The sequence below is a fragment of the Gossypium arboreum genome, chromosome 6 (genome assembly GCF_025698485.1).
Source record: "Gossypium arboreum isolate Shixiya-1 chromosome 6, ASM2569848v2, whole genome shotgun sequence".
NCBI lineage: Eukaryota > Viridiplantae > Streptophyta > Magnoliopsida > Malvales > Malvaceae > Gossypium > Gossypium arboreum.
This window is the reverse complement of record NC_069075.1, coordinates 96638908-96666807: the sequence shown is the minus strand read 5'-3', so window position 1 is coordinate 96666807 and position 27900 is coordinate 96638908. Positions and strand designations below refer to the sequence as shown.

Genomic DNA, 27900 nt, shown 5'->3' with positions numbered 1-27900 from the left:
TTAGTAGATATTTTAATGACTCATCCATGTAAAAATTAAAAAAGGCAAGGGACTAAATTGAAAATCACTAAAATTAAAAGATAGTAGTTAAATAAAAAGAAATAATCATCTAATTTCATATCATCTTCCCCAAAATTTCCATGGAAACCCTAGGAGAGAGGTAGGCAACTTACCAAGCTAGAAAAGGTATGAAATCAAGTCCCGTTTTTAATGATTTTTATATTTTTGAAACCGGGATAGTCTAATCTCTCTATCTAGGGGATTAATTTGAAAAGTTATCAAGGTATGAACTTTGGGTCATGGATAAATATGTTGAAAATTAGATATGTATGGTAGAAATGAAATTTTGTTCATAGATAAACAACTTTTACAAAGTGATTTTTGATGAAAACATGATTTAGGGACTAAAATGAAAAGTTGTAAAATTTGATGAAAATTCTAAAATTTTAAGAATACATGTGCTGGAAAATTTGTAATGAGGCTTTGGTTAGGCTTGGAATAGGGAGTAATTTGCACAAGTTTCATTTTTTGGGCTTAGGAACAAAATCAAAATTTATGGAAAAGTTAAGGGTAAAATGGTAATTTTTCCTAAGACGTAAATTGAGTCCATTTAAATATGAAATGTGTGAAATTGATGGTTAAATTCATTTATATAGATCCAGACAATACCAATTCGAGGTTAGATCGAGGAAAAGAAAAGGTTTTGGATTAATAGATTTTTAACGCGAACAAGTGTCGAGGTAATTTGTGTAACTTAATGGGGCATGTGAAAAACCGTAATTTATACATATTTTTATCCCATGCTTAGCCCATTTATGAATGCTTTCTCCTTAGATTTGGTGAATTCGATGCTCCTAATCCTTTAATTTCATGTTTTATACTTAGGAGAGCATAGGTGTAACACCCCGTACCCGAGTCCGTTACCGAAGTCGAACACAAGGTGCACACAAACTTGACTTAATCATTTCCACTGTCCATTTAAAAATTTCCAGACAAGCTGGTTACTGCATCACTATCGCCTTAAAAATCATATCTTGAGTTTCAAAACTCGAAAATCAGTTTTGTAATTTTTCCCCGAAACTAGACTCATATGTCCATCTACAGATTTTTTTCTAGAATTTTTGGTTGGGCCAATTAGTACAGTTTATTAGTTAAAGTCTCCCCTATTCCAGGGTTCGACTACACTGACCTTTATGCATTACGAATTGGATATCTTCCTATACAGGTCTTCAATACTGTTGCCGTTTGTTTCTATAGAAACTAGACTCAGAGAGGAATCTATACATATATGGTATGACTCCTAATTATCTCTGATTAATTTACAATGAATTTCCAAAGTCGGAACAGGGGATCCAGAAACCGTTCTGGCCCTGTTTCACGAGAACTTTAATATCTCTTAACATATAACTCATATGACCGTTTCGTTTCTTCCATATGAAAGTAGATTCATCAAGGTTCATTTACATAATTTATTCACTATTTAATACCATTCCTACTATTTTTAGTGATTTTTCACATCCACATCACTGCTGCTGTCAGCATCTGCCTTTAAGGTAGGCTTTACCTATTTCATGATTTCCATGATTCAATTGGCCCTTTTTGCATACATAGCACAAAGTGTGATCATGATTAACCATTCCAATGGCTAATTGTTCAAAACAATTCCATACCTCATAATGATCAACATACAAGCGATTATAGTACTATGCTAAAACGATATAAGCCATTTTCGCATGGCTATCCAAGTTTACACAAAACCGTAAGGTACATGACCTACAACAAAAGGGTAGTCCTATACATGCCATTTCAAAGTTCAACCAAAATTGTACCAAATTGGGGGCTTTGATAGTGTGGATGACTTCGACTTCGATGATCCCGAATCCGATAGCTAACGAGCGAAACCTATAAAGCAGAGAGCCAAAGCAGCGGGTAAGCATTTTAATGCTTAGTAAGTCTCAAGCAATGAAATCAGCTTTGACTAAAGTATTACATTCACATAGCTAAATGAATCACTCTATTAATACACATTCTCATAATCATACTTACTTCACATTACCGACCCTTATGTTCATACACAAAAGAACAACTTAGCCAAAGGCCGGTGGCTCGTTTATCAAGCGGCGAATACTCACTTGTAAGGACTCAACTAATTCAAGCACATACGAACATACCTCATTGCTGGAATTTTCACAAGTGTATAAACTGAAATTTTACAGCAAGATTGCTCATTTCGAGTCACGTACCTTGATTTAACGAGATACAACCACAAGCACAATTGCCTTGGTCTTAACCGGTTTGGTAACTTGCACCATTGCCTTGGTCTTAGCCGGATATAACAACTTCATACGAATGCCTTGAGTCTTAGCCGGACATAATCACTAGCATAAATGCCTTGGGACTTAGCCGAGATATCATTCAAATGCTCATGTACACATATATCAATAATCACGACACATCCATATTTCATTTTCGTTACTAAGGCTCAAACACAAAATATTTATCAAACCTTTACAATTTCGGCTCAATAGCCACACACAAGGAGCATGATTTCAATATAATTCAAGTAGGGTCATTACTCGAAGACTTACCTCGGATGTTGTCGAGCGATTTCGACGGCTATTCAACTACTTTTCCTTCCCTTTATCGGATTTAGCTCCCTTTGCTCTTGAGCTTAATTTAACAAATAAATTGATTTAATCATTTGAGCATCGAAGAGGAATTCAAGGTAGTTAGCCCACATATTTTCATTAGACATTAAAGTCACGTAGGTGCGAAATCATGAATCAACTCAACACATTAGTTAGTACTCTCCTTAGCGAATTTTCTAAGCCAAGAATAGGCATCAATATGTTTGCCTCTAACCGAATGCATGCACACCAATTCCCCTCATGTGGCCGAATATGCATGTCCATGTTGAGGCCAATTATACACTTAATACCACACACAAAAAAAAGAAACAGCATACATTCTACTAACTAATGCATTCCATATTGTAACTCAATACACATCTATCATTTCCTTCATAACCGAAACATCATCATAAGTAAGTATATACGTTGAGATAGTATATATGTCATACCAATACATCATGTGCAAACATATATACATATATATATGCTAGAGCCGAATCTCAAGTTGATTATAATTAAACATGAACATAAATCCAAAACACAAATCTTACTTTCCATGCAATGAGCATAAATCATACTTATGAATGTACCATGGCTGAATACATCACAACACCATAATTTTGGTCATGATTAAACAAAGAACTTAATGTCTTACTCAAAAATACTAAAAAGAAAGTCCAAGAGCCATCAATCCACCATCACATATATCATTAGCAAGCTTCATATTTAACATGCAATGGCATTAACACAAAATCCACCTTGGCCAAATACCATCCCCATGATATAACAAAGATTTGAACCATGGGCTAATAAGAACATCAAGTTAGCAACCAAAAACATGCATGAATCTCATGGCACAACATCAAACATACCTTAATCTAGACACTAGTATGGCCAAGCCTCCTCCTAATCCTCTTCCAAACCAAGCATGAAGCAAAATTCCTTCCTTCTTCTTTAGTATTTTTGGCCAAAAGAATGAGAAAAGATGAACAATTTTTTTCTTTGCTTTTCTTCAACTCACGGCAAAGGGGGGTTCACTCACACACATTTTTTTTCATTCTTTATTACCCATACTTATTTGTTTATTTCTTTTCTCCCATGATGTACCAACATAACATGTCTAGGACATGTTTTGCCCATGATTCCTTGTCATGGCCGCCACTAGAACTTGGGGGAATTTGACATGCAAGTCCTCCCCTTTGACTACATGCACTATTAGGTCCTTATAGATTAGCCTATCACTTTTCAAAAGTGTCACACAAGTCCTACTAACTGAATTCACATGCAATCGGCTAAATCGAAGCTTGAAATTTTCACACATTCATAATTACATATTCTAGACAATAAATATTACGTTCAAACATTTCGGTGACTCGGTTTAGCGGTCCCGAAACCACTTCCGACTAGGGTCAATTTTGAGTGTCACAACTCTCCCCACTTAAGAAATTTTCGTCCCAAAAATCTTACCGTAAATAGGTTTGGGTAACGCTCTTTCATAGAGTTCTCGGGTTCCCAAGTAGCTTCTTCCATCCGTGTTTGAGCCATAACACTTTTACTAACGGAACCCTTTTGTTTCGCAACTCCTTTATTTCACGAGCTAGGATACGAATCGGTTCTTCTTCATAACTCATATCGGCTTGAATTTCAACCTCTGATGGACTAATTACGTGCGACGGATCAGATCCATAGCGTCGAAGCATCGAAACATGAAAGATGTCGTGAATCTTTTCAAGTTCAGGGGGCAAAATCAAACTATACGCAACTGGACCGACTCGTTCGGATATCTCATATGGCCCGATGAACCTCGGACTCAATTTGCTCTTGCGCCCAAATCTGAGTATCTTTTTCCAAGGCGAAACTTTAAGAAACACTTTATCTCCCACCTGATACTCGATGTCTTTTCGTTTCAGATCCGCGTCGACTTGACGATCGGAGGCTATCTTGATTTTCACGGATTGCTTTTACTTTCATTCGGCATCTTTAATCAAATCCACTCAAAATTTTGCTTTCACCGAGCTCGGTCCAAAACAATGGTGTACGGCATTTACGCTGTACAAGGCCTCGTAAGGCGCCATCTTAATACTTGATTGAAAACTATTGTTGTGCGAATTCAATCAAAGGTAAATACCGTTCCCATGAACCATTGAACTCGAGGATGCAACATCTCAACATATCCTCAAGTATCTGAATTATTAGCTCGGATTGACCATCGGTTTGGGGGTGAAAAGCGGTCTTTGAAATGCAACTTGGTACCCAAAGCTTCTTGCAATTTCTTCCAAAATCGCGAGGTGAATCTCGGATCTCTATCCGACACAATGTAAATCGGTACCCGTGTAATCTCACAACTGGGAAGCGTATAATTCAGCTAGTTTATCCAATGAAAAATCCGTACGCACGGGAATAAAGTGAGCCAACTTAGTCAGTCTATCAACAACAACCCAAATCGCATCCTTCTTACTTGATGACAATGGCAGTCCGGACACAAAGTCCATTGTGACTCGATCCCATTTCCACTCGGGTATCATAATCGGCTGAAGTAATCCTGAAGGCACTTGATGTTCCGCTTTCACTTGTTGACATATTAAACATCTCGAAACAAAGTCGGAGATGTCTCGTTTCATACCATGCCACCAAAACCGACGTTTCAAATCATTGTACATCTTCGTACTCCCCGGGTGGATTGCCATTCGGCTACAATGGGCTTCGTTCAGAATTATCGAAATAAGTTCCGAATTCCTTGGAACACACAGACGACTTCTGAACCTCAAACAATCGTCATCATCAATTTGAAACTCCGATTCCTTGTTTGGAACACACTCAGCCCGTTTTGCAACCAACTCATCGTCAACTTTCTGAGCTTCACGAATTTGATGAGTCAACAATGGTTTGGCCTTTAATTCGGCTACTAACACATTGTCGGGTAGAATAGACAAGTGTACATTCATCGCTCGTAAAGTAAACAGTGATTTCCGGCTTAAGGCGTCCGCAACCATATTAGCCTTTCTCGGGTGATAATCAATGACAAGCTCATAATCTTTTAACAACTCGAGCCAACATCTTTGTCGCAGATTTAAGTCTCTTTGAGTCATCAAATATTTGAGACTTTTGTGATCCAAATACATATGGCACTTCTCACCAAATAAGTAATGTCGCCATATCTTTAAAGCGAATCGATGGCGACCAATTCGAGATCATGGGTCGGATAATTTTTCTCATGTGGCTTTAATTGTCTCGGCGCATAGGCCACAACTCGACCTTCTTGCATCAATACGCAACCTAACCCAAGTAGGGAGGCGTCACTATAGATGACAAACTCTTTGCGATTCGGTCGCACTAATCTGGAGCTTCCGTCAAATGAGTTTTCAATTGATCGAAACTTTTCGACACTTTTCCATCCATTCAAACATGACATCTTTACGAAGCGGTTTACGTCTTGGGTGTGGCTATCATCGAGAATCCTTTTACAAACCGTCGGTAATGTAACCGCAAGTCCCAAAAGCTCGAACCTCGAGAATATTTCTTGGAGGCTTCCAGTTAAGTATGGCGAAATTTTGCTCGAATTCGACTCGAATACCGTCGCAGATACCACATGACCTAAGAAGCTAACCTCTCTTAACGAAACTCACACTTGCTGAACTTAGCATATAAGCGCCTATCCGTAATATTTGTAACACTAATCTCGGTGCTCGCATGTTCGGTCTCATCTCTTGAATAGACCAGATGTCGTCAATGAACACAACTACGAACCGATCCAAATATGGTCTAAAAATCCAATTCATCAAATCCATAAATACCGCAGGGGCATTAATGAGCCCAAACGACATCACTAAGAACTCGTAGTGACCATATCTCGTTTTGAAGGCAGTTTTGGGTATATCCGAATCTCAGATTCATGGCGATAATAGCCCGATCTCAAATCTATTTTGAGAACACCGAGGCTCCTTGAGTTGATCGAACAAATCATCGATCTGTGATAGCGGATATTTGTTCTTTATTGTCACTTTATTAAGGCGGCGATAGTCGATGCATAACCTCATGGTTCCGTCCTTCTTTTCACAAACAACACTGGTGCACCCAAGGTGAAAAACTCGGCGAGTAAAACCTCTATCCACCAACTCTTGCAACGAGCTTTCAACTCCTTTAATTCCGTTGGTGCCATATGATACGGAGCTATCAAAATCGGTGTGGTCCTGTACAAGCTCAATACCAAACTCTATCTCCCGAACAGGTGGCAAACCCGGTAATTCTTCGGGAAAAACATCTGGGTATTCACAAACCACCGGCACAGATTCGGGTTTTATTTCTAGCTCCTTATTATCAATTACATACGCAAGGTATGCTTCGCACCCCTTTCTTACATACTTCTGGGCCAACATTGATGATATTACTGCTGGCAACCCCTTCAAGTCCGTAAACTCAACTCGGATCATTTCGTTATTTGCGCACCTCAAATAAATAGTCTTGCTTTTGCAATTCACAACCGCATCATGCACGGTCAACCAATCCAAACCAAGAATAACATTAAATTCATCGAACGGCAAAAGCATCAAGTCCGCCGGAAAACAAGAACCTCGAATTACTAGGGGGCATTTCTTACACACTTTGTCGACCAGCACGTAACGACCCAAGGGATTTGACACCGAATTACGAACTCGATGAGACTCAATAGGTAAAGTCTTCTTGGATGCTAAGGTTTCGCATATATAAGAGTGAGTAGAACCGGGGTCAATTAAAGCAATCACATTAGTATCAAAGAGAGTGAAAGTACAGGTAATAACATCTGGCGAGGAAGCATCCTCACGTGCGCGTATGGCATAAGCCCTAGCGAGGGCGCGAGCCTCGGATCTGGTCGTAGCATCTCTAGATCCTCTCGACCACCACTAGCATTGCCGTATTTCCGGATGGTCTACCTCGGCGGTGGTAGCACCGATTTCCCACTCGATTTGTATTCATTCGGGCAACCTCGGGCTATCTTTAATAAAGTGGTCGACCGATCCGCACTTGTAACAGGAGCGGTCACGGAACCTACAGACTTCTAGAATGCCATTTGCCACAATGTCGACACTCCGTTTTGTCTCGGCGTTCATTCCCAACACTTGGCGGCAAGTGCCTCGTGTACCCACGGGTCGATCACGATCTCGTCTAAAAGGCCGAAGTGCCTCTAGACCGACCCACATCATCTCTAAATTTCTTGATGCATGTTGAAGAGACTTTCCGAGGATCTTTTACGAAACTCTCCGGTTCCCACATCAACTTTTGTTTTTCTTTTTAAGCTCTTGACTTTACAAGCTCGCTCGACAAGTACTACGAACTCTCGTATTTCAAGAATGCCAACGAACATTTTATGTCTTCATTCAGCCCATTCTCGAAGCGTTTACACATGCGACCTCGGACGAAACACATTCTCGGCGTATCTACTAAGTCTAACAAATTTTCGCTCGTGTCGATGGCGACATAGAACCTTGCTTAAGCTCAAGAAATTCCTTCCGTTTTTAATCAACAAATCTCGATGATATACTTTTTCCGAAACTTCGGTTTGGAAAAATTCCCAAGTTACTTGCTCTCGGGGCTGTGAAGTCGAGTGCTCCACCAATAATAAGCGAATCACGTAGCAAGGAGATAGCACACTTTAGGCATTCATCGGTGTACAAGATAGCTCATCGAGTGCAGGATAGTGTTGTCCAACCAAAATTCAGCTTGCTCGGCGTCGTCGTTATCCGTAGCTTTAAATTCAGTAGCCCCATGTTTTCGGATTACATCAGCTGGGGCTTATTCGACCTTATTCGATCGATTCTGGAGGCATTGTAGGTGCGGGGTTGTATTAGTCGGGAATGGAGGTTGTGGAGCAGTAGTATTAGTTCGAATGTATTGGTTGAACCAATCATTCATCACGCTATAAAAGGCTTGCCTAGCCTCATCATTCGGATTGCTAGCAATAGGTTGAGAGTCCGGCGCTGTCCCTTGTCTGGGGAGCAGCGCCACACTCTCCACATCATCGCTATCGCTTCGGTTGGGATCGGGATCCATTACTATAAATAAACACAAATTCAAATGTCAGAAATCACCACACTATCAAATAATCACATAAAATGGCATGTATAGCTAGACCCAAATGCATTACGGTAGTCCTAGAATCGACTAAACCGTAGCTCTGATACCAATAAAATTGTAACACCCCGTACCCGAGTCCGTTATCGGAGTCGAACACAAGGTGCACACAAACTTGACTTAATCATTTCCACTGTCCATTTAAAAATTTCCAGACAAGCTGGTTACTGCGTCACTGTCGCCTTAAAAATCATATCTTGAGTTTCAAAACTCGAAAATCAGTTTCGTAATTTTTCCCTGAAACTAGACTCATATGTCCATCTACAGATTTTTTTATATAATTTTTGGTAGGGCCAATTAGTACAGTTTATTAGTTAAAGTCTCCCCTATTCTAGGGTTTGACTACACTGACCTTTATGCATTACGAATTGGATATCTTCCTATACAGGTCTTCAATACTGTTTCTGTTTGTTTCGGTAGAAACTAGACTCAGAGGGGAATCTATACATATATGGCATGACTCCTAATTACCTCTGGTTAATTTACAATGAATTTCCAAAGTCGGAACAGGGGATCCAGAAACCGTTCTGGCCCTGTTTCACGAGAACTTTAATATCTCTTAACATATAACTCATATGACCGTTTCGTTTCTTCCATATGAATGTAGATTCATCAAGGTTCATTTACATAATTTATTCACTATTTAATACCATTCCTAATATTTTTAGTGATTTTTCACATCCACATCACTGCTGCTATCAGCATCTGCCTTTAAGGTAGGCTTTACCTATTTCATGATTTCCATGATTCAATTGGCCCTTTTTGCATACGTGGCACAAAGTGTGATCATGATTAACCATTCCAATGGCTAATCGTTCAAAACAATTCCATACCTCATAATGATCAACATACAAGCGATTATAGTACTATGCTAAAAGCGATATAAGCCATTTTCGCATGGCTATCCAAGTTTACACAAAACCGAAAGGTACATGACCTACAACAAAAGGGTAGTCCTATACATGCCATTTCAAAGTTCAACCAAAATTGTACCAAAATGGGAGCTTTGATAGTGTGGATGACTTCGACTTCGATGATCCCAAATCCGATAGCTAACGAAGCGAAACCTATAAAACAGAGAGCCAAAGCAGCGGGTAAGCATTTTAATGCTTAGTAAGTCTCAAGCAATGAAATCAGCTTTGACTAAAGTATTACATTCACATAGCTAAATGAATCACTCTATTAATACACATTCTCATAATCATACTTACTTCACATTACCGACCCTTATGTTCATACACAAAAGAACAACTTAGCCAAAGGCCGGTAGCTCGTTTATCAACTAAGCGAATACTCACTTGTAAGGACTCAACTAATTCAAGCACATACGAACATACCTCATTGCTGGAATTTTCACAAGTGTATAAACTGAAATTTTACAGCAAGATTGCTCATTTCTGTGACAGCCCAAAATTGACCCTAGTCGGAAGGTGGTCTCGGGACCACAAAACCGAGGCATAAAAATAATTAAAAATTTATTTTGATGCCTATAATATGTGTGTGCTCATGTATGACATTTTATGATGATTGATTTAGTGTTATAAGGGTGAATTCCACAAGAAAGGACTTAGTAATGAACTTTGAAAGTATGATAGGGAAATGTGTGATGACTAATTAAAGCATGCATGCAAAATAATGGACTTGCATGTCAAATTCCCCTTTATAGGTGGTGGCGGCCATGACAAGGGAGGATGGGCTAAACATGTCATGAAACATGTTTTGTTGGTGCATTAGGGTGAAATAATAAACAAAGGTGTATGGGTGATAAAAAATGAAAAAAAATGTGTGTGAGTGTGGTAATCCCCCATTGCCGTGAGTTGTAGAGAAGGAAAGAAAAAATTTTTGTTCATCCTTTCTTTGAGCCAAAACTAAGGAAGAAGGAGGATTTTTGCTTCATGCTTGGTTTGGAAGAGATCTAGAAGGAGATTTGGCTAAGTTTGCATCAAGATTAAGGTATGTATGAGGTTGTGTTAGGAGTTTCATGCATGCTTTGGTTGCTAACTTGATGTGCATGTTAGCCATGGCTCAAATCTTTGTTAAGCCATGGAAATGGTATTTGGCCAAAGTTGTTATGGTGATAAAGCCATTGCATGCTAAGTGTGAAGCTTGATGATGATGCATGCAATGATGGATTGTCTACTCTTGAGTAAGATTTTGAGTTTTCTCTTTGTTTTATCATGATTGAAATTGAAAAGGAGCATGATTGTCATATTCGCCATGATGCATTCTTGAGCATGATTCATGCTTCTTGCATGTTAGTTAAAATTTGTGTTTTGGATGGCTATGGACACCTTGAAAATTCGCCATGCTCATATATGCATATATATGATTGCACATTATGTTTGGTTATGAACTAAGTGATGAATATATTGGTTTAAAGAAGAAAATGTGGAAGAATGCTTGTGAAATTGCAAGCACAATTCGGCCTAGCACACATATAAGTGCTTGATGCTATATTATAAGTTTTGAGCCACAATGTGAAAAGCATTAATTAGTAAATTGCATGCTGTTTTTGTGAGGTATTAAGTGCAAAATTGACCTCAACATGTACATGAATATTCGGCCTTGGGTAGCCTATTGAAGGCCTTAGCTTTTCCTTGATGCTCGAATAAATTGTATTGAATTGCTTGATGTAGTATAAAATGTGCATGACCATTGTGTATTCAAGCTAAAGGGTGGCCATATGACCATTTAAATTCCTTGTCATATTCGCCATAAGCTAGCACAATGAGGTTTTGATAAATTGAATTTGTTTGAATTAGCTCAAGAGCTAAGAGGGCCACAATTGGACAAGGGGAAGGAAAAAGTAATCGAATAGCCGTAAAAGCCGTTCGACAACATCCGAGGTAAGTCCTCAAGAAGTGACCTTACTTGAATTATGTGAGATGAAATATGGATGTGTATGATTATTGATTATGTGTGTATGAGTATTTGAATTCCACCGGGCTAAGTCCCGCGAATATGCTAATGATTATAATTGTGTTTGAGCCTTAGTAACGAAAATGAAATATGTATGTCCAATGATTATTGATGTATGTGTGCATGAGAAATTGAATGATATCCGGGCTAAGCCCGAAGAAAATTATGCTGGAAATTATAACCGGGTTAAGACCGAAGGCAATTGTGCTAGTGGCTACATCCGGGCTAAGACCGAAGGCATTCGTGCGAGTCATTCTATCCGGCTAAGACCGAAGGCATTTGTGCAAATCGTGATATCCGGGTTAAGTCCGTAGGCCTTGGTGCGGGTTACCATAACCGGGCTATGTCCCAAGGCGATTGATCGAGTAGCGACATCCGGTTAAACTCGAAGGTATGTGATTTGAAAATTATAAGCTTGCTGGAAAATTTCAGCTAATGCACTTGTGAAATTTCCCAATGACAAGGTAAGTGCGGTGTGTGCTGCGTGCTAGGAGTAAGGCGTGTGAATATCCGCTCCTATGATGGAACGAGTTATCGGCCTTAATGAAGCCGTTATTTGTGTATGAACATAAGAGTTGGGATGGTGAAGTAAGTATGATTATGTGAATGTGCATTAATGAAATGATGCATTTAACTATGTGAATGTATTGCTGTAATTAGAGTTGATTATATTCCTTGAGACTTACTAAGCATAAAAATGCTTACTCATTGCTTTGGCTCTCAGTTTTCTAGATTTCGCTCGATAGCAATCGGATTCGGGATCGTTGAAGTCGAAGTCATCCACACTATCAAGCCTCCATTTTGGTATAAATTTTTGGTTGAACTTGAGATGGCATGTATAGGACTACCTCTTGTTTGTTAAATATGTTGTAATGTAAGTATGTACGGCCATGCGAAAATGGCTCGAAAAGGGAAGCATGAACTTAGACTAATTGTGGTTTGTATGTATATATTTGGTGTCATGATGTGGCTATGGATTGGAAATGGGAATGTTGGTCATATGATCAGCCATTGGCATGGTTAAAATGATCATATATGAACCTATGTATGGCAAGACTAGTTGGTTCATGGAGACTACCAAATAGGTAAGACCTACCTTATAAACAGATGCTGCCAGCTGCAGTGGCGTGAATGTGAAAAATCACCAAAATTCATAGGAATGGAATTAAATAGTGAATAAGCTATGTAAATGAACCTTGATGAGTCTATTTTCTTATGGAAGAAACGAAATGGTCATAGGAGTTACAGGTTAAGAGATATTAAAGCTATTGTGAGACAGGGCCAGAATGGTTTCTGGGTTCCCTGTCGTAACTTTAAAATTTACTATAAATTATCCAGAAAGAATTAGGCGACATACCTTATATGTACAGATTCCATTTTGAGTCTAGTTTCATTTGAAACAAACGGCACCAACATTAAAGCCCTGTACAGAGAGATATTCAAGTTATACCGCGCGAAGGTCAGAGCAGTCGATCCCTGTAACATGGGTGACTTTAACTAATAAACTGTACCAATTGGCCCGACCAAAAATTCTAGAAATAAATCCATGGATGGATATATGAGTCTAAATTCAGGGAAAAATTACAAAACCAGTTTCCGAGTTTTGAAACTCGAGATATGATTTTAAGGCGACAGTGACGCAGTTTTTCCAGCCTGACTGGAAATGTCCAATGGATGGGCAAAACAAGTGAACTTGGCTTGCTAACCCCTCGTGTCCGACACGGCGATGGTCTCGGGTTCGGGTGTTACAATTTCGAGTCACGTACCTTCGGATTTAACGGATACAACCACAAGCACAATTGCCTTGGTCTTAACCCGGATTTGGTAACTTGCACCATTGCCTTGGTCTTAGCCGGATATAACAACTTCGCACGAATGCCTTGGTCTTAGCCGGACATAATCACTAGCATAAATGCCTTCGGGACTTAGCCGGATATCATTCAAATGCTCATGTACACATATATCAATAATCACGACACATCCATATTTCATTTTCGTTACTAAGGCTCAAACACAAAATATTTATCAAACCTTTACAATTTCGGCTCAATAGCCACACACAAGGAGCATGATTTCAATATAATTCAAGTAGGGTCATTACTCAAGACTTACCTCGGATGTTGTCGAACGATTTGACGGCTATTCAACTACTTTTTCCTTCCCTTTATCGGATTTAGCTCCCTTTGCTCTTGTGCTTAATTTAACAAATAAATTGATTTAATCATTTGAGCATCGAAGAGGAATTCAAGGTAGTTAGCCCACATATTTTCATTAGACATTAAAGTCAATGAGGTACGAAATCATGAATCAACTCAACACATTAGTTAGTACTCTCCTTGGCGAATTTTCTAAGCCAAGAATAGGCATCAATATGTTTGCCTCTAACCGAATGCATGCACACCAATTCCCCTCATGTGGCCGAATATGCATGTCCATGTTGAGGCCAATTATACACTTAATACCACACACAAAAAAAAAAAAAACAGCATACATTCTACTAACTAATGCATTCCATATTGTAACTCAATACACATCTATCATTTCCTTCATAACCGAAACATCATCATAAGTAAGTATATACGTTGAGATATTATATATGTCATACCAATAGATCATGTGCAAACATATATACATATATATATGCTAGAGCCGAATCTCAAGTTGATTATAATTAAACATGAACATAAATCCAAAACACAAATCTTACTTTCCATGCAATGAGCATAAATCATACTTATGAATGTACCATGGCCGAATACATCACAACACCATAATTTTGGTCATGATTAAACAAAGAACTTAATGTCTTACTCAAAAATACTAAAAAGAAAGTCCAAGAGCCATCAATCCACCATCACATATATCATTAGCAAGCTTCATATTTAACATGCAATGGCATTAACACAAAATCCACCTTGGCCAAATACCAACCCCATGATATAACAAAGATTTGAACCATGGGCTAATAAGAACATCAAGTTAGCAACCAAAAACATGCATGAATCTCATGGCACAACATCAAACATGTAACACCCCTTACCCGTTACGTCACGAAACAGATACAAGGTATTACGAACATAACACATACCATTAAACATAACCAAATATAAATATGTCATCCAATTTGATAGTGCATCGTATAATATATGTCTTGAACAATATTAGCCAACTTTAATGGCTTGTACAAATTAGCTGGTCGAGTATCTGTAACTAATATTTTAAACCTAGACAAATATGACACGTAACAAAATAATTAAGCCTACTATACATGCCATAATTCAAAACGTTTAGTTCAAATACCCTAAAGTATGATAGTGCGGGTAGATCTTCACGATCCTTAACTCTGAGCAAGCGAAGAACACTATAAGACAAAAGAGAGAAACAAAGTAAGCTTATAGCTTAGTAAGTAAGTATGTAAATACTAATAAAAAAAATCTAACATGTTTACATAACAATTCAAGTATATCTACTTTAACTTCACTATTCATTCCACTTTGATTAAGCTGTCTCTGCTGCGTCATATTCACTAAATAAATCATAACTCGAGTTACAAAACTCAAAATTCAAATCCGTAAAATTTCCTGAATCTAGACTCATAAAGCTTTTTGCTAATTTTTTCTATAATTTTGGTTCAGCCGATTAGTACAGTTTATTATTTAAAGTTTCCCTGTTACACAGCTCGACTGATCTGACCTCTGTTCACTACAAATTGAATTTCTCTCAGTACACAATTCAAACAACCCTGAAGTCTGTTTCATTTAAAACTACTCTCAATAAGGAATTTAGGCATGTAAACTATATTTCTTTATTTGCTTTGTACAATTTTTAATGATTTTTCAAAGTTGGAACAGGGGATCACATATTCATCCTGAGCAAGTCACATACAATTGTAAATATCTCAAAATATAGAATTCCTTTGCTTGCTCTGTTTCTTTTATATGAAAGTAGACTCATTAAACTTTAATTTCACATCTCATTAAACTTCTAATTATATTCCTCCTATTTTTGGTGATTTTTCAAAATCACGTCACTGCTACCATCTAAAAACAGTTTTAATGCTAATTTCACTCTTTCACACATTCTTTATGCTAACCTTATTTTATCTTATATATGTATATACCACAAATCATTTTCACCACATTTCATTCACCATAAGTGTAGGTCCAAACCACAATATCACCACAAAACCATCCCGTTGAACAATTCGGATCAATCCTCGATATTTAATGGTTTCAAAGACACACCCCACCATCATACTTCGTTTAGTTCGGCTCTCTTGTACACATGGTGAACACTTAGTACCACTCATGCGACCCAACCGATTTGTCTCGTAGCTCTCTTGTCTACATGGTGTCCTTCACTTGGAATCACGCATGCGATCTAGCTACATTTATCTTTCACGTAGCTCTCTTGTCTACATGGTGTCCTTCACTTGGAATCACGCATGCGACCTAGCTACATTTATCTTTCACGTAGCTCTCTTGTCTACATGGGATACATCTCGTATCACACATGTGACCTAGCTACTACAGGGTGTCTCGTAGCTTTCTTGTACACATGATGTGCACTCAAAGATCATACATGTGACCTAGCTACGCTCCTCTATTTCATTCGATCTCTCAGAATGTTCAACCGGATCTCTCTCTATATTTATTTCCATTCTTCCAATAGTCGATTTATATTTTAACATCAGCTAGTATATTTATATAATAGGCTGAAATATAAGAATGTACATGAAATTATTGTAATATTTACATACAAACTTACCTTGGTGCAAAATGTGGAAATTTTGCAATTTAGTCCAAAACTTTTCCTTCCCAGCTCGAGATCAATTCGCGTCTTTCTTGATCTATAATAACACATTTAGCTCATTTAATACTCATACTATTTATTTCAATCCAAAAATCACATCATGGAAAAATTACATTTTGCCCCTAACTTTTCAAAATTACAATTTTGCCCCTAGGCTCGGAATTTAATTTCAGCCCTTATTCTTATATTTTATGATATGTTGAACATTTTCTCTTCTACAACAACATCAAATTCTCACTCTATCATATAGTTATGAACAATAGGTGTTTTTACTGATTATCTTGCTTTTACTCGTTTTCACTTAAAACCGAGTAGCACAAGTTATTTAACATAATTTAAAACCTCATATTCTATCATAAAACATCAAAATACACAAATTTCACCTATGGGTATTTTTCCAAATGTGAACCCTAGGTTAAATTATTACTAGCATAAGCTTAATCGAGCTTAGGATTCCAAAAGCGTAAAGAACATTAAAACGGGCTTGGAATCACTTACTATGGAGCTTGAAAATTGAAGAAACCCTAGCTATGGAGAGAGGGAGAATTCGGCAGCAACTAAGGAGGATGATGATCAATTTTGTGTTATTTTTCCCATTTTATTTCATTTAATATCCAAATGACCAAAATGCCCTCCTTACTAAACTTTCAAAAATTCCTTCCATGTCCTAATTTTGTCCATGAACTTAAAATTGGTCAAATTGCTATTTAAGACCTCCTAATTAATATTCCAAAACAATTTCATACTAAAACTTCGGGATGCAAATTTTGCAACTTATTCGATTTAGTCCCTACTTTCAATTTAAGCACTTTAGGCATAGAATTTCATCACGAAATTTTCACACAATCATGCAATCATATCATAAACCCCAAAATAATTATAAAACAATTATTTCTATCTCGGATTTGTGGTCACGAAACCACTATTTCGATTAGGCCCTAATTCGGGTTGTCACAATTCTCCCCCTTTTGAGATTTTCGTCCCAGAAAATCTTACCCAGAAAGAGGTTTGGGTCTTGTTTCCTCATAGCTTCCTCGGGTTCCCACGTAGCCTCTTCTATCCCATGTCCGTGCCACAATACTTTCACTAAAGCTATACTTTTATTTCTTAACTGTTTAACCTCTCGAGCCAAAATCTTTATTGGTTTCTCCTCATAGGTCATATCCGATCGAATCTCAATTTCGTTGGGAAATCACATGTGAAGGATCGAACGATAACGTCATAACATTGATACATGAAACACGTTATGAATTCTTTCTAACTCTGCCGGTAAGGCCAACCGATATGCCATGGTCCAATTCTCTTAGTAATCTCAGACGGCCCAATAAAACGCGGACTCAACCTCGCCTTTTCGACTAAATCTCGAATCTTTTCCATGGTGACACCTTCAAGAACACTTTATCACCCACCGAAATTCAATCTCTTTTCTTTTTAAATCAGATATGACTTTTGTCGATCTGAAGCGACTTTCAAGCAATCCCGAATTACTTTTATTTTCTCTTGGTTTCTTTAACTAGATCAACTCCATGAATCTGTTTCTCACTAAGCTCGGTCCAATATAAAGGAGTTCCACACTTACGACCATACAAGGCTTCAGACGGTGCCATTTGTATACTTGATTGATAAGCATTATTGTAGGCAAACTCAATCAAAGATAGATATTTCTCCCAACTACCTCCAAATTCTAAAACACAACATCTAAGCATATCTTGAGTACCGGATTACTCTTTCCGTTTGACCATCTGTTTGTGGATGAAATGCGGTACTAAAGTTCAATTTTGTACCCAAAGCTTCTTGTAACTTTTTCTAAAATCTCGAGGTAAATCTTGGATCTCTATCGATATTATAGACATAGGTACTCGTGCAACTTCACAATTTCAGCAATATATAATTGCTAATTTATCAAGTGAGTAATCGGTGCGTCTTGGTATAAAGTGGGTGACTTTGTTAATCTATCAACCACTACCCAAACAAAGATCCTTCTTTTAGGAGTTAAAGGCAAACCGGTTACAAAATCCATGGTAATCTTGTCCCATTTCCACTCGAGCACCATTACTGGTTGAAGTAATCTCGAAGGCACTTGATGTTCAACTTTTACTTGTTGATGATCAAACACTTGGTTACAAATTCGAAATGTCCTTTTCATACATGGCCACCAATACTGACTTCTTTAAATCATTATACATTTTTGTGCTACCAGATGAACGATAAAATGACCATTGTGCGCCTCATGTAATATTTTCGAATCAATTTATCATTTTTCGCACACATATCCCGTCTCGAAACATCAAATAGTCATCCGGTCCAACTCGAAAATCGAGTCGTAACTCGATTCGCATTGAGTTCTCTTGATCCGCAACTCACTATCATTCTTTTGAGCATCACAAATCAACTGGAGAAATAACGGTTTAGCTCTCATCTCTGCTAAGATTGACCCATCATCGACAATGCTAACCCGTGTTCATGGCTCTCAAAGTAAAAAGAAATTTTCGCTCAAGGCGTCAAGAACTACATTTGCTTTTCCGGATGATAATCAATCACTAAATCATAATCCTTTAATAATTCAAGCCATCTTCATTGTCGCAGATTCAGATCCTTTTGATTCATCAAGTACTTCAAACTTTTGTGATCGGTAAAATTCGCATTTTTCACCGTACAAATAATGTCGCCAAATCTTCAAGGCAAAAACAACAATGCCGGCCCAAATCATGTGTAGGATAGTTCTTCTCATGCGGTTTTAAGCGTCTCAAGCATAAGCTACCACTTTACCCTCTTGCATCAACACACATCCAAGGCACATCAATGATGCATCACTATAAATTACGAACTCCTTTCCCGACTCGGGTGTACTAAAATTGGTGCTTCATCAATCGTGCTTTCAATTTTTCAAAACTTTGTTGACATTTATCATCCATTCAAACTTAACATTCTTTTGCAACAACTTAGTCATAGGAGAGGCAATCATCGAAAATCCTTCAACAAAACGTCTATAATACCCGGCTAAGCCTAAAAGCTTCTAACCTCGGATACATTCTTGGGTGGTTTCCAATCAACGATCGCAGAAATCTTGCTTGGATCCACCGAATACCATCACCGAGACTATATGCCCCAAAAATTCGACTTCACGAAGCGAAACTCACTTTTACTAAACTTGGCAAGCAGTTTCTTTTCTCTCAAGATCTGCAATATAGTTCTCAAGTGTTCGGCATGTTCGACTCATCTCGAGAATAAATTAAAATGTCATCTATAAACACTACTACAAACTTATCCAAATATGGCGGAAGATCCGATTCATTAAGTCCATAAATATAGTTGGAGCATTTGTTAAGTCGAAAGGCATCACAAGAAACTCATAATGTCCATACCTTGTCCTAAAGGCGGTTTTCGCACATCGACTCCTTAACTCTCAATTTGGTAGTAACCGGACCTCAAATCAATCTTTGAAAACACTTGTGGCCCCTTTAACGATCGAATAAATCATCAATCCTCGAGAACGGTACTTGTTCTTTATAGTCACCTTATTAAGTCGACGGTAATCAATGCAAAGTCTCATTGAACCATCCTTCTTCTTTGAATAATACAGAGCACCCGTGGAGAGAAACTCGGTCTCACAAATCCCTTGTCATTAACTCCTGCAATCGAGCCTTCAATTCTTTTAATTCATGAGCCATTCTATATGGAGCAATCGAGATCGGTGCGATGCAAGCAACAAATCAATGGCAAAATCTATCTCTCTGTTCGGAGGCAACCTGTGCAATTCCTCGGAAATACATCCGAAACTCACGGACTATCGGTGCGATTCAAATTTCAGTTGAGGCAACTCAATATTCATTACATAAGCGGATAAGCTTCACACCTTTTCTCATGTATTTACATGCGGACATGTGCGAAATCACCATAGGCAATTTATTTGATTCATCTGTTTCAACCCACGAATTTCTCCATTTTCACATTTCAACTCTAGTGTCTTTTGTTTACAATCTACCTTAGCATCATACAATGTTAACCACCATTCCCAAGATAACGTCAAACTCACCAAATGGTAACAGACATCAAGTTGGCGGGAAAACAGTGACCTTGAATCATTAATGGGCAATTCTTGCAAACCTTGTCAACTAGCACATATTGGCCTAAGGGGTTCGACACTTTAATCGTAAACTCAAGAAATTCAACAGCAACTTTTATTGGATACTAAATTCAAGCAAATATAGGAATGAGTGGACCCGGGATCAATCAATGCAATAACAATAGTATCATAGAGAGAAATGTACCAATAATAACATCGGAGATGATGCATCTTCTCGAGCACGATAGCATAAGCTCTAGCAGTGCTCTAGCTTCGATCTTGCCGTTAAATCTTTCATCACAGTTTACTACTAGTCCCACCTCCAGATTTCTCGGTGGTCTACCTCTACTAGCGGTGGTATTCATCTAGCACTCTGAAATCTTTCTTCTTTAACTTTCTCCGGACAATCTCTAATAAAATGCTCGCGAGAACCAAGACTTTGAAACAAGCTCGCTTCGGTCCCCAACACTCACCATAATGTTGCTCGCCACATTGTCGACACTCGGGCTTTCTAGGTCGCACATTACCCACACTTGCCACCAAGTAGCTTGAGCTTTAGACCCGAATATGCTCTACCACGATCTCTGTGAATCCCCAATTGAAACTGTCATTCGAGGGTTTGTCTCTTTGGACCTCTTTGGTTGAGATTGAAATGGCTTGCTTATCTCATCTTTTTCGACATCTCGGGCCTCAATAGCAGCTTTTCTTCTTTCTTTGTTCAATTCTTGACTTTAAGAGCTCGATCAACCAATACTACAAATTCTTTCAACTCCAAAATTCCTACAAGCACTTTAATGTCCTCATTCAGCCCATCTTCAAATCTTCTACACATAATGGCCTCGGTGGACACACATTCTCGGGTATACTTGTTTGAGTCTTACAAATTCGCGTTCATACTCTACTCTGAGACATTTTCCCTGCTTCAATTCAAGGAACTCCTTCCGTTTTGATCAATAAATCGCTGACTTATGTATTTCTTTCTAAATTCTTCTGGAAGAAATCCCAAGTAACTTTTTCTTTTGGCACCGTGCAACCAAAGTCTTCCACCGTTGGTAAGTCGAATCTCTCAAAAGTGATCTGACACACTTTAGGCATTCCTCGGTGTACATGAGAGCTCATCAAATACACGGGTAGAATTTTCAAGCCGAATTCCGCTTTCTCGGGATCATCATCGACCTTTGCTCTAAACTCTTGACCCTTTGTTTTCGAATCTTGTCAACCGGAGGCTTGTTCATTCTTACCAAATCTATACCTTGAGTAGCTACAGAGAATCGTCCGAGGTATAGGAGGGGTGGAGGAGGTGAGCATTTGGATTTGCTCGAATAAATTCAAGATACCAATTGTTCATCATTTGGAGAAAGGCATCCCGAGCCTCATCTCCTTGTCTCAATGTCTCAGTCTACTTTCCACAAGCGGTCCCTTGTGCGGGGCCGGCGCATTACTACCAAAGATCATCACCGCAGCCTCCTTCAGGATCCATTACTATATTAAAACAAAACACGTTTAGAATAATCAGAGTCACCACACTATCACAATATTTTTATGGCATGTATAGCTAGACTTTTACACACACTTTATTAGTCCGAGAACCGACTAAACCATAGCTCGATACCACTAAATGTAACACCCTTACCTGTTACTGTCATAGGAACAGATACAAGGTATTACCGAACATAACACATACCATTAAACATAACCGAAATATAAATATGTCATCCAATTTGATAGTGCATCGTATAATATATGTCTTGAACAATATTAGCCAACTTTAATGGCTTGTACAAATTAGCTGGTCGAGTATCGTAACTAATATTTTAAACCTAGACAAATATGACACGTAACAAAATAATTAAGCCTACTATACATGCCATAATTCAAAACGTTTAGTTCAAATACCCTAAAGTATGATAGTGCGGGTAGATCTTCACGATCCTTAACTCCTGAGCAAGCCGAAGAACACTATAAGACAAAAGAGAGAAACAAAGTAAGCTTATAGCTTAGTAAGTAAGTATGTAAATACTAATAAAAAAAAATCTAACATGTTTACATAACAATTCAAGTATATCTACTTTAACTTCACTATTCATTCCACTTTGATTAAGCTGTCTCTGCTGCGTCATATTCACTAAATAAATCATAACTCGAGTTACAAAACTCAAAATTCAAATCCGTAAAATTTCCCTGAATCTAGACTCATAAAGCTTTTTGCTAATTTTTTTCTATAATTTTTGGTTCAGCCGATTAGTACAGTTTATTATTTAAAGTTTCCCATGTTACACAGCTCGACTGATCTGACCTCTGTTCACTACAAATTGAATTTCTCTCAGTACACAATTCAAACAACCCTGAAGTCTGTTTCATTTAAAACTAGTCTCAATAAGGAATTTAGGAATGTAAACTATATTTCTTTATTTGCTTTGTACAATTTTTAATGATTTTTCAAAGTTGGAACAGGGGATCACATATTCATCCTGAGCAAGTCACATACAATTGTAAATATCTCAAAATATAGAATTCCTTTGCTTGCTCTGTTTCTTTTATATGAAAGTAGACTCATTAAACTTTAATTTCAAATCTCATTAAACTTCTAATTATATTCCTCCTATTTTTGGTGATTTTTCAAAATCACGTCACTGCTACCATCTAAAAACAGTTTTAATGCTAATTTCACTCTTTCACACATTCTTTATGCTAACCTTATTTTATCTTATATATGTATATACCACAAATCATTTTCACCACATTTCATTCACCATAAGTGTAGGTCCAAACCACAATATCACCACAAAACCATCCCGTTGAACAATTCGGATCAATCCTCGATATTTAATGGTTTCACAGACACCCCCACCATCATACTTCGTTTAGTTCGGCTCTCTTGTACACATGGTGAACACTTAGTACCACTCATGCGACCCAACCGATTTGTCTCGTAGCTCTCTTGTCTACATGGTGTCCTTCACTTGGAATCACGCATGCGATCTAGCTACATTTATCTTTCACGTAGCTCTCTTGTCTACATGGTGTCCTTCACTTGGAATCACGCATGCGACCTAGCTACATTTATCTTTCACGTAGCTCTCTTGTCTACATGGGATACATCTCGTATCACACATGTGACCTAGCTACTACTGAGGTGTCTCGTAGCTTTCTTGTACACATGATGTGCACTCAAAGATCATACATGTGACCTAGCTACGCCCTCTATTTCATTCGATCTCTCAGAATGTTCAACCGGATCTCTCTCTATATTTATTTCCATTCTTCCAATAGTCGATTTATATTTTAACATCAGCTAGTATATTTATATAATAGGCTGAAATATAAGAATGTACATGAAATTATTGTAATATTTACATACAAACTTACCTTGGTGCAAAATGTGGAAATTTTGCAATTTAGTCCAAAACTTTTTCCTTCCCGTTCGAGATCAATTCCGTCTTTCTTGATCTATAATAACACATTTAGCTCATTTAATACTCATACTATTTATTTCAATCCAAAATCACATCATGGAAAAATTACATTTTGCCCCTAACTTTTCAAAATTACAATTTTGCCCCTAGGCTCGGAATTTAATTTCAGCCCTTATTCTTATATTTTATGATATGTTGAACATTTTCTCTTCTACAACAACATCAAATTCTCACTCTATCATATAGTTATGAACAATAGGTGTTTTTACTGATTATCTTGCTTTTACTCGTTTTCACTTAAAACCGAGTAGCACAAGTTATTTAACATAATTTAAAACCTCATATTCTATCATAAAACATCAAAATACACAAATTTCACCTATGGGTATTTTTCCAAATGTGAACCCTAGGTTAAATTATTACTAGCATAAGCTTAATCGAGCTTCCGGATTCCAAAACGTAAAGAACATTAAAAGCGGGCTTGGAATCACTTACTATGGAGCTTGAAAATTGAAGAAACCCTAGCTATGGAGAGAGGAGAATTCGGCAGCAACTAAGGAGGATGATGATCAATTTTGTGTTATTTTTCCCATTTTATTTCATTTAATATCCAAATGACCAAAATGCCCTCCTTACTAAACTTTCAAAATTCCTTCCATGTCCTAATTTTGTCCATGAACTTAAAATTGGTCAAATTGCTATTTAAGACCTCCTAATTAATATTCCAAAACAATTTCATACTAAAACTTCGGGATGCAAATTTTGCAACTTATTCGATTTAGTCCCTACTTTCAATTTAAGCACTTTAGGCATAGAATTTCATCACGAAATTTTCACACAATCATGCAATCATATCATAAACCCCAAAATAATTATAAAACAATTATTTCTATCTCGGATTTGTGGTCACGAAACCACTATTTCGATTAGGCCCTAATTCGGGTTGTCACAAAACATACCTTAATGTAGACACTAGTATGGCCAAGCCTCCTCCTAATCCTCTTCCAAACCAAGCATGAAGCAAAATTCCTTCCTTCTTCTTTAGTATTTTCGGCCAAAAAGAATGAGAAAAGATGAACAATTTTTTTTTCTTTGCTTTTCTTCAACTCACGGCAAAAGGGGGGGTTCACTCACACACATTTTTTTTTCATTCTTTATTACCCATACTTATTTGTTTATTTCTTTTCTCCCATGATGTACCGACATAACATGTCTAGGACATGTTTTGCCCATGATTCCTTGTCATGGCCGGCCACTAGAACTTGGGGGGGAAATTTGACATGCAAGTCCTCCCCTTTGACTACATGCACTATTAGGTCCTTATAGATTAGCCTATCACTTTTCAAAAGTGTCACACAAGTCCTACTAACTGAATTCACATGCAATCGGCTAAATCGAAGCTTGAAATTTTCACACATTCATAATTACATATTCTAGACAATAAATATTACGTTCAAACATTTCGGTGACTCGGTTTAGCGGTCCCGAAACCACTTCCCGACTAGGGTCAATTTTGGGCTGTCACAATAGGATAGTAAAAAGAGCGAGAAATGGGCCGAAAACAGAGAAAATAGACCCACGTGGGAAATCAACACGGCCTGGACTTCCTCACACGGGTGTGTCACATAGCTATGTCCATTTGGTAGGATTGAAGCATGACTTACACGGGTAGACTACATGCCCGTGCCTATTCAATAGCCTTGACCACGGGCTGGAGTAATCGCACATGGGCGTGTCCCTACCGAGCCCAAGTATAGTCCTATTCAGAAAAGACCAATTTTTAGGGCTCTTAGGCATCTAAAAGCCTATTTAAACACCTGAGGAGGCACTTAAGAGGGGAACGCAGAGTAGGAAGCAAGGAATTACTCAAGGGTAGCCAATTGATCCATCTTAGAAGCTGGATACATCATCAAGACTGAAGATCTCCCTTCAAGTTCCTTTAGGAGTTTTTTGTGTTTTCTTATGTTTTTTTATCTTTATGCTTTTGAGATGTTTTCTTTCATAAGTATGAACTAAACCCCCCAAATACCTAAGGGGAATGAAACCTAAGACGGATCTTGTTATTATTATCTGAATTGTATGATAAATATTTGACTTGTTCTTAATTCTTGTTTTGATATTCCAGGATATTGATTCAAGTTAAGCTCTTATTCAGAGGAGGAATAGACCCTGTCTAAGAGTAAATTTGTCATAATTAAGCGGAGTTGATTGCACGCTTAGAGATAGGGTGATAAGATTTTGCCAGATTAGGGTGAAACCTAATAAAGGAATCCATAGATCGAGTTAATGCAATTCTAGGGTGTTAATTAGAAAGAGATTTTAATTATTCAACCTAGGGTTAGACGTTATTAGTCTCGAGAGAGATAATAATATAACTTTGGGATTTCTATGGATCAAGTCAAATGAATAAATCGTCTGATTCAAAGTCAAATAACAAGTGAAGTCTATATGGATTTTTCCTTAGGTATTGTCTTAATCAATAAAATTTTCCCAAAAGTATTTTCCTAAATTTTCTTTCTGTGCATTCTTAGTTTAGTAATTAGTTTAGATAACCAAACCTCTTAATTTTTAGGGTAGATAATAAAAAGGAAGTAAATACTAGTACTCGTGGTTCCTTTGGGTTCGACAATCTGATCTTGCTGAACTATACTACTGTTCGATAGGTATACTTGCCTTAATCATGATAATAAGTTAGTCTCAAGAACGATTCATTCATAAATCTTTAAAACTTGTCACAAATATCACGCATCAAGTTTTTGGCACCGTTGCCGGGGAACTAGGATATTAGGAACACTCAATTTTTATTACTTTAGCCATTTTACTTTTATTACAATTTAAATTTTTATTTTCTTTTCTAATTCTTCATTTATTTTATTCTGACAGGTTTTCCTAGTTTATGACTAGAACAAACCTGTCAGGACCACTACTTTTTGACGGTGAGATCAACTGCACAGTTCACAAAAACTGAAGAGAAATAAGGCGAGGCCTAAGATACACAAAGAACTAGCAAGAGGACGATACTTCAACCACAACCAAGGAAATGGTTGAAAACCAAGAAAATCCACTACCTCCTACGATTGCTACTGATCCAGTAAATCAGACTCCTGTTCCACGCACTATGTATGATTATGCTAAACCTAATTTAACAGGAATTGGGTCAAGTATAGTTAGACTTGCTATTATTGCAAATAATTTTGAACTGAAACCTAACACAATTCAAATGATACAATTTCAGTTTGATGGTTTGCAGGACGAGGATCCCAACGCTCACTTGGCAAATTTCCTAGAATTTTGCGACACTTTTAAGATTAATGGCATTTCTGATGACGTTATTCGCCTTCGGTTGTTTCCCTTTTCGTTGAGGAATTAGGCTAAACAGTGGTTGAACTCGTTGCCACGAGGATCAATCACTACTTGGGAAAAAATTACCGAAAAGTTTTTATTAAAATATTTTCCGCCGCTAAAACAACCAAATTACGTAATGATATCTCCTCTTTTATGCAGATGGATTTAGAAACACTCTACGATGCGTGGGAAAGATACAAGGACCTTTTGCAAAGATGCCCTCACCATGGGTTACCACTCTGGCTATAGGTCAAAACGTTTTACAATGGCCTAAACCCTTCAACTCGGCAGATGATTGACCCAGCCGCTGGTGGAACTATCAATAATAAGACACTTGAGGTGGCTTATGAATTTATTGAGGAGATGTCACTGAATAACTATCAGTGGCAAGTTATGAGGACAAAGTCGACGAAAGCAGCCGATGTTTTCAACCTCGACGTGGTTACTATGCTATCTAACCAAGTAGAGCTCTTAAATAAAAAGATTGACGGTTTGTGTAGTTCTACTCAAGTACATCTAGTGATGAGGTGCGATTCGAATGGATGAGGAGCATACACAAAATATCAACCCTTCAACCCTAGCATTGAGGAGGAACAAGTCCAAT

General features: G+C 37.7%; 1 non-coding gene across 1 annotated transcript; it reads right to left on the bottom strand.

Annotated features, from left to right (window-relative positions):
* Positions 1-27422: 27422 nt before the first annotated feature.
* LOC128294334 (small nucleolar RNA R71) lies at positions 27423-27529 on the bottom strand. Its single transcript, XR_008284646.1, has one exon. It is a non-coding gene; the product is annotated as a small nucleolar RNA R71 (small nucleolar RNA).
* Positions 27530-27900: the final 371 nt, after the last annotated feature.